Here is a 9,628-nt window from a genome sequence, read left to right as displayed (position 1 = left end):
TTAGCGCGCGCGGCCGCTTGCCGTGCCGCTGGCGCTCCTGCCTGGCGGGACGCGTGGAACGGGTTGCCGTTCCGTAGGTGCGTGCCTATACGCGCGCGGTGTGGCGGTTGAGCCGCCGTCTCTCGGGGCGCTCACAGCCGCCATAGTATAGAACATTATTATGAACATACTTTGACCACCCGATTCCGAAATTTCAGTAATGTTGAAATGGGAGTGCCATAACGTTGCAAATAACATTGCGCTAAGGTTTTTCTATCATTCCTGTAATGTTTTTGAGGTAAAAATTTAAACGTACTATCAATTTTATTACAATATTATATTAAGATTACCGTAATATTAATTCTAACATTTATTTAAAATTCTTATTGATGTTTTATTTCTATTACAGGCAACATGTTTTTAATAAATATGCAATAGTAATAAAATATCTCAATATTTATTGTCTAATTAATATTTAGATTGCTTTTATAGACCAGGCTTGGACAACTTTGAGCTCCAGAACCACGACACTTCTTTTCTATCCACGGAAAGTAGGGGAGTGTCGTAGCTCCAGAGCTCGAAGTTGCCCAGGCCTGTTATATACTAATCTGCATTGGGAAATAATTCACTAATTATTATTAAAAAAATTTTATTTATATAAAAATAATATATATCATATATTACAGTTTTCAGTTTATCACAATAATATCTTTGGTAAAGATCACTGATCTTAGCGAAAGGTTTTGGGATAAAACTCATCTTTCAAATAAAAAAATCAGATTTCTGTCTCAAATCCAGGAAAAAAAGCAAGATTTTAAGGCAAGATCAGATGTGGTCTCACATCTTCGTCGTTGATCCTTGAATAAAAACTAAACGTGATACTGAGAAAAAATGTCAAACCAAATAATTTTATCAAAATCTTTCTTTTTTATTTGAAATGTGTCCCCTAGCTCGAATGAGGGTGTTAGTGCCTTCGACCTTATCCTTTTAAATCATATAGCACAAATCACTATTTCTAATGTATAAAAACTTTCTTTTTACTATCGTTTAGACCTATGTTTAGACCTATGTATTTTTTTTTATTCTAGAAACTTCCTAAAACGGATTATTAAACCACATACAGGTCTTTTAATCCTTAAACCATTTACTTCCTCTTAATCAACCCCTTACAGAAAAACAAGTTAAACAAGGACTGTATATGCGGGATGCAGACTGAGTCGAGATCAAACCTAAGACCTTTTTGTTACTATAATTAGTAAAATAATCACTCGCGCGGAGCAACGCAAGTAAGATAATATATTTATCACTTCCTGAAAAATAAAAGTAGAATTAAATTAGTGAAAAAGTTACTTATAAATTATAACGCGGCAAACTATAATGATTTTATTTTATGGAAAGTATATACCGAAATACATTACATTATCTTTTTAATGTTTTTTTATTTCTTTACGGACGTTTGCAAATCTGAACCACTCCATTAAGTGTTCAAAATCTTTTTCTGTATTCCGAGGGAATATTGCTCTAAAAGCTTCTGGAATAAGAAAAATTCAATACAGTTTATTGTTAGATGAAAGAAATAAATAATGTTAATTTAACGGCAATTATAGAACATATTAAACGACATATATTATAGATATAAGTTTGTAAGATTAAGAGTCAGAGTAACCATTTTTGGTTTTGGACGTATTGGGAGCTCCTCCTCAAGATTCTATTTGATCGTTTTATACATGAAACATACAGTTAAATACATTATAGAGATTAATACAAATACATTTTGATTTTTGAAGGACATACCATATTTGAAAACTTTACCGACAAAATTCTACCTTCTTTTAGAAAGTTTACATATATCGTATTGGTTGCATAGAATTACAAATGTTTTTACATAATAAAAATAGGTGTAAATTAATTAGAGCATTTGCTCAATATATCACAAAAACGATTTAAAAATTTCAAAATAAAGATCTCAAGCTGTCAGTGTAAATATTTATCTGTTACAAAAATTGTACAACTTTTATATATTATCAGTATGTTTGCTCCGTTAAAGAAAATTGTAAAAAAATATTACTGTACCATTTTCATTAAAAAAATATATGAAAAGTTTGCAAGAAGATTTTTATATATAAATACTTAATTTTTCTGCTAAATATGGTAAAACAAAGCAACACACATTTATATATAAAAGATCTATATGCATAAAGGACTTGAACAATGTAGTGTGAATGCGTTAGTACTCATTTGATATGACGTTTGGATGATTTTGTCTGTATGTTACTGACACTTTTAGAGTTTTTCATCTATTTTTTCATCTAATAAATTGTCATAAACAAAAAATATATGCATATGTTACGCCACAATCAAAATAACTGTGAACATAGTAGATACAGATAATGCGCAATTACTATCTTTGCTATAGGCACTATATTGAAAATAATACCAAAAAATCGGTAAAAATTACAAGTCCTGGTGATCTTTTTGTCGATTCTAAATTGCAAATATTATATTTACTACTCTTGAAGAGAAAGGGAGAAAGAGGGAGAGAGAGAGGGAGGAAGAGGAAATATCTCTTACAGTCTTTTCTCTTAATTTTTAAATTTTCAAAGTCTGATTTTATTGTGTAAATTTATAACTACTACGATTATGTAACTACTAACCGGAAATGTTATTTGTAAATGTTTATAAAATTAATTATAATTGTAATAAGTAGCTTTACTTACAACTTGCATGAAAGCTTCTTGATCAGTTTTTAGCATATCTTCAAATTGTCAATGGAAGATAAGGGGACATATTGTCCAATCTTTGTATATTGTACAATACTTTCCTTAGAATATTGCTCAGCCTCGCGGCCCGAGTACATCAAGAATATGTTTGATCCTTAATACTTTGGTATATTTCTTTTTTTCTGCAAATATCTCTCTTATATAGGTCGAACAATAGATCTTGAATCACCAGCTACCTATTTACAGCACATATAGATAATTGAGTTCTTATCATTAATATGCAAGTTTTAGAATATAATAATTACTTACCCATATAAAAATGTTGTATACAATTAAAAATGCTCGACAGCACAAGCACAAGCGTACGTATATGTGACACACTCACGCATCATACGTATATGTAAGATAATGCGACTACAGTCTCCAGAACTATTACTGCTTCCGATTGGCTGTCGCGACAAGCGTGCGTCTGCTCATGATCTCGACGCGCTCAAACAGCTGAAAATAATCGGCAGTAAATTGCAAGAAAATAGCAAATAATTCCACTATATAGCTTGTATACCGATACCCAAAGAACGTTATTTGTAGTTAATTGTAGGTTATAGATCATCATATCAGCTACTATTCATAGCACGTATGGTTAATTGAGTTCTTATTATTAATATACACCCAGATAGCCAAGTCTGTCGAAAACAGATTTTGTAAAATCTTGCTACAAATGTTGTTGACAAGAAAGATACAAATTTAATACAGAATTTGATTTAACAAATAATGTCGACAAAATGCTAGCAAATATGTAACAAAATCTGCTGACATAATTAGATAGCAAATTGCTAACAAAATACGGGCAAATGTGGCCATGTAACCAGACAGCAAATTGGCAGCAAACCGAGCAAAATTTGCGTTGAGCACTCTAACAATAAATTGGCGGCAAAAATCGAGCAAAATCTGTGTAGCGCTGCCTGACAACACTTTGGCGGCAATATACAGGCAAATATACTTATATAACCAAACAGCAAATTGGCGGCAAAAACCGAGTAATATTTGCGTCGAGCACTCTGACGATAAATTGGCGACAAATACCGAGCAAGATCTGTGCAGCGCTATCTGATGACACATTAGCGACAAAATACGCGCAAGGTCTGCGCAGCGCTGTCTAATGATAAATTGGTGCAAAAATCGAGCAAGGTCTGCACAGTGCTGCCTAACGACAAATTGGTGGCAAAAATCGAGCAAGCTTTGTGTAGTGTTGTCTGATGACAAATTGGCGGTAAAAACCGAGCAAGACCTATCACAATTTAACGATATAATGATATTAATTATATATTTTTAATTATATATTTTTCATTCTTATATATATTTAATTTAATTTAATGCGTTTTTAACGAGGAACAGTGTATAATAAGCATAAAAGTATTCGAAAATACTTTATATTCAGTAATCTTTTTATTGTTCTATATATATTGTTATATATACCTATATATATTGCTAGAACAATAAAAAGATTACTGAATATAAAGTATTTTCGAATACTTTTATGCTCATTATACACTGTTCCTCGTTAAACGCATTAAATTAAATGAACATTAAACAGATTAAATAATGAGCACGCGCGGTCATATAGACTAGCTATAATAACATGGCTATTACACAAAATCCGGTTTAATAACTATATATACTGTATATTATCCAATCCAAAATTTTTGCAGCCCCACCGCCACTTTCAGTTTTTGTTTTCTCAGCGCCAGTAGTTCTTTAGCTCTTCCTAGTCAGCTGTTTTAAAAATTATATTCGTATATCTCATTCAAAATTTTATTACTCTTTTTAAACTGAATTTGTTTCTTAAGATAATTTTTTAAAAATTATATATTTGCGCTGATTATGACGTATGTAGACTATATATAACACTTACATTAAATTAAGAAGTAGTCTACCACGTAAGGCAGTTGGCTCACGATCCAGAGGTCCCGAGGTCCCGAGTTTGAATCCCACCAAGGTAATAAGAGTGTGTTTTTCAAATACGAGAAAATATTTATAATTATAGACTGCATCTTAAGAAACAAATTTAGTTAAAAAATAGTAATAAAATTTCGAAATAAATATAATTCTTTTTTTTTTTTTTTTGACTGTGTTGCGCATTCCTTGCACGGTTTTTGAGGACAATTTGTCGTCGGACAGCGCTACGCAAAACTTGCTCGGTTTTTGTCGATTATTTGTCGTCGGACAGCGCTACGCAAAGCTTGCTCTGTTTTTGTCGATTATTTGTCGTCAGACAGCGCTACGCAAAGCTTGCTTGGTGTTTGTCGACAATTTGTTGATAGACAACGCTAGACAAAGCTTGCTCGGTATTTGCCGACAATTTGTTGGCAGACAATGCTACACAAAGCTTGCTCGGTTTTTGCTGCCAATTTGTTGTCTGGTTATGTACACAGGCTTTGCTAGCAAAACACGAGCTTAAAGATGAAACAGATGGCACCAGATTTGACACCAATCTTTGAACGATTTTGATGCCATCTTGGCGACAATTTGCTATCAAATTGCTTATACTGGGCAACTTTTAGAATATAATAGTTACTTACTTATATATAAAGATACTGTAAATAAAGAGCACTGCTCGATCCACACACGTGTATACGCACTCACGCATCGTACGTAGGATAATGTACGCATCATGGCCGTCGCGATCAGCGTTGCGCACAATATAAAACAATAACATTCTAACAACAGAAAATTAATATATTACCAACGTTATTTCCAAGTCCAAATTACAAGAAATTTTGAACTGTTGCATTGATCTCAAATAAATGTCAGAGTAACATTTAAAAAATACTTTCTGTAACGTTTTTAAAATATTTTAACAACATTCAAAAAAATCATATTACGAAATAATATTTTTCAAATATGTGTATAATATTATTAAAAAACGTTTAAAAAATACACATAAAGTCAATATTTCTAAACGTTAATTTAATGTTCCTTGCTTACTGGGTAGTACCTTGACGTAGAACCACGTCTTTCCGGGAGGGTGAGGGGTAATTTCGGGTGCACGACTGCAATGTTTTTTTTACAAGTTTTCTTGTAATGTTTTCTTGCAACGTTTTCTTTTCCTCGAAAGGTATTAAAGGAAAATATACTTTATTATAGTGTTTTTGAAAGCTCTTGATGTGAGCTAAATGTTCCTACAATTTATTTTGGTGTTTTTTTTATAATCAATTTTCTTGTTTTTCTTGCAACGTTTTCTTGCAACGTTTTCCGCGAACTACTCATTTGTTAATAAATCAAATTTTAAAGAATTATATACTATATGAAACAGGGGTAGAATTTTCCGGAAATGGCGGTGGTGGGGTTAATTTTTCGATACCGATTTTTTTTAAACCGGTTGCGTAGTTTTCGATGCCAATGTGTTTCTTATGTTCTAAAACGTCGAAATATTGCATTAAAAAAATGCAAAATTGCTAATAATAAAGGGGTTACCGATTTCTGTTAAAAACAAACAGCCAAACTTACCAAAATTTCTATAACTCAAGAACTGATTAACTAAATTTTAAATAATTATATATGAAATAGGGGTAGAAAAAACTGAAGAATATAATAGAATTAATAAAAAATTGTTTTGTTTACTTTACCATTGTCCCAAAAAAATTATTAAAAACTAAAAAAATAAACGGGCACAGTAACAACTGTGCCGCAAACAACGTAGAAGTACATCAACTGTCACTATTTCATGTTAAAGTATTCAGCGAAGAAAAGTAGATGTAGGGCTACGTTAACAGTCTTTCGCTAAATAATATAGTGACAGTTGACGCAGCCCTACGTCTACTTTCCTTCGCTGAATACTTTAACATGAAATAGTGACAGTTGACGTAGTTCTACATTGTTTGCGGCACAGTTGTTACTGTGCCCGTTTATTTTTTACTTAATTAAGTTTCTGACTCGTGAATGATTATAATTTCGCATATAATACTACAAGGTCCTATAGAAAACGACAAAATTCTTAAGTTTTTTACGAATCGTGAATCCATGGAAATCTACATGTATTCGCTTTTTTAGATTTTTATAAGATACTACAATTTTCCATGGAAAGGTTGAAGGTTTGGTTGAAGGTCTGTTAATTTCCATGTAAAATTGTAGTATCTTATAAACATCTAAAAAAAGCAAATTTATGTAGATTTTCATGAGTTTACGAGTTGTAAAAGGCTTAAGGATTTTGTCGTTTTCTGTAGAACCTTGTAGTATTATGCAAAATTACAACCATTCACAAATCAGAAATTTATATAGGTAAAAAATTGTACATTTATGTAATTTTCTATTGGATTTTACAACAGACAATACGAAAATAAAAACATAAGTATTTTGACTTTTGCGAATTAAGAAGTTATTAATAATAGATGAATTTTGGAACATTTGTGTAAAAACTTGTAACATTTAAATAAAAATTACAAATTTTAATTATCCATAATTGTAATAAATTTTTTAGCTGTACAAACAAATCGGTATTTGTTAGTATTTGTACGCAGTTGTAGTATTTTATGAGAAACTGAAAACTGAATTAGATTCTAAGTTGCATAGTTTTACGATACGTAAATTGTGCAGATAGATTTCTATAGTCATTTATAAATAATTGTAGTATCCTACAAGTAAGCAGATGTTTTAATTTTTTAAGATTTTGTTTTTTCTTAAATTTTTAAAATTTGTAGATCTTTGTACTATTTTTTATAAAACTGTAATTTTTCATAAAATACTACTTGCAATAATTTCTTGATTTGAGAACATTGTAATTTGTGGTACTATTTCGTAGATATTTCTACAAAAAAATAACTATTTCTACAAAAAATTAAGTATTTCAACAAAAATGTACAAATTTCTATTTTTAGTCAAATTTTGTAGTTATTCATAGAATTTTTTTCCGCCAGGGGAGGATGGCCCGATATTGGCCAAAACGTCTGTAAATTACTTACTTGATTAAAGAACCTAACACGAATATCTTGTTACGGCTTGATGTCCTCTTTTACACAATTGTTTAATTATTAGAGCCTTTTAAGAATATTATTACGCGGGCGAAATAATGCGTTTTTTCAATTTTATCAGATATAATTTCGGTTTTTTTGTATGCTCCTTAATGAAAGATTGTATTAAACAGTTCAAACTTTGCATGAAAACGCAGCTGCGCATTCGGTTTATTAGAACATGTTTGAGCAACAAAATTATCCCTCCTTATTTAAAAGCGAATTTTAACATGATTCATCTATTTCAACAGAGTCATCGAGATAGATTAAATAGAATACGGTTGTTGTATGTGGAACGTGTCCTTCGCATAGAACTCAGCGACTTTTACAAACATTATTATTGCCTTGTTAACAGGATTCACGACAAAACAAAATTTCTGTCAACCTTTCTCCCTGGTAATGTTTACAATTCATTTATGGTACAGCAAGAGATTTTGGGCAGGCGTTATTAAGAGGCCGAACTCGAAATAATTAACGAAAAAATCAATAGGTTAATAAAAAAACAAAATTACAGTAACAGACTAAATATTAAACCAATTAAATACTTTGTCGCAATTCCGGAAGGCAATAGTCAAAAAACCTTTTTTTCTACTACACCACTCCCGGTTTCGCGGGCATTAGTGACCCACAAAATTGAAATTAGCCCAGACAATTTTAAACTCGAAAGACCGATTACTTTACATGATAAATGGTTTGTGAATTTCACTTGCACACCGATTTCGGAGGAGGTGAGGTTACTGTTACAACTGGAAGAATGGTTCGGCCTACCTCTAACTAAAAATAACAAAAATAAAATTGTCGTGAAATTTGTTAAAAATATTGAAAGAAATATAAATAGAAAGATAGAAGGCGCCTTTGTGCTGTAAATCTCGCACAATCGATGATTATGTGGCCTCCCATGTCTCCCTCCTACCCACCGCCAAGAGGTCCCCCACCGGAACGGTAATGGAGGGGTCCGCCTCCTCCTCCGCCGCCTGTTTAGCCAATCCGTCGGCCAACTCGTTACCCAGAATTCTCACGTGCGCAGGAATCCATGCAAGTACAACCCAGTAAGCAAAAAATCATTATTACAATGTTATTGCAACGATATTTTAGAACTTGTAATGTTGTTAAATATGTAGTTCTTATAATGTTGTATAGAACATCATTATGAACATACTTTGACCACGATTCCGAAATTTCAATAATGTTGAAATGGGAGTGCCATAACGTTGCAAATAACATTGCGCTAAGGTTTTTCTATCATTTCTGCAATGTTGTTGAGATAAAAATTTAAACGTACTATCAACTTTATTACAATATTATATTAAAATTACCGTAATATTAATTCTAACATTTATTTAAATTTCTTATTGATGTTTTATTTCTATTACAGGCAACATGTTTTCAATAAATATGCAATAGTAATAAAATATCTCAATATTTATTGTCTAATTAACATTTAGATTGCTTTTTTATAGACCAGGCTTGGACAACTTTGAGCTCCAGAACCACGACACTTCTTTTCTATCCACGGAAAGTAGGGGAGTGTCGTGGCTCCGGAGCTCGAAGTTGTCCAGGCCTGTTATATACTAATCTGCATTGGGGAATAATTCACTAATTATTATAAAAAAGTTTTATTTATATAAAAATAATATATACCATATATTACAGTTTTCAGTTTATCACAATAATATCTTTGGTGAAGATCACTGATCCTAGCGGAAGGTTTTGGGATAAAACTCATCTTTTAAATAAAAAAAATTTGTTGGGGATCGTCCGAGAGTAAGTAAACAGAAGCACGTCTGCCGAGCGCGTCTGCTTATTTCCGAACTTATCTGCCGCTGTATGGCCCTGGGGCGAGTTTGTTACAGGTTTTCTGCAAGCGCAAAATTGCAATTTTAGTTGGAGATAGAAGGAAGCAGCAGAGGAATCGCAGGGAAG

The 9,628-nt window shown here is 32.0% G+C and overlaps 1 long non-coding RNA gene across 1 annotated transcript; it reads right to left on the bottom strand.

The window, feature by feature from the left end:
* Positions 1-394: 394 nt before the first annotated feature.
* Positions 395-5,431, bottom strand: LOC112463960. Its single transcript, XR_003041858.1, has 5 exons — positions 5,279-5,431; positions 3,009-3,197; positions 2,697-2,935; positions 1,398-1,510; positions 395-1,289 (listed from the first exon to the last, which is right to left on the bottom strand). It is a non-coding gene; the product is annotated as an uncharacterized LOC112463960 (long non-coding RNA).
* Between the last annotated feature and the right edge of the window lie 4,197 nt (positions 5,432-9,628).

The sequence above is a fragment of the Temnothorax curvispinosus genome, unplaced genomic scaffold (assembly GCF_003070985.1).
Source record: "Temnothorax curvispinosus isolate PA1 unplaced genomic scaffold, ASM307098v1 QBEX01013793.1, whole genome shotgun sequence".
NCBI classification, from domain to species: domain Eukaryota; kingdom Metazoa; phylum Arthropoda; class Insecta; order Hymenoptera; family Formicidae; genus Temnothorax; species Temnothorax curvispinosus.
Note: the sequence above shows the minus strand (reverse complement) of the source record. Positions and strands in the feature narration are given on the sequence as shown.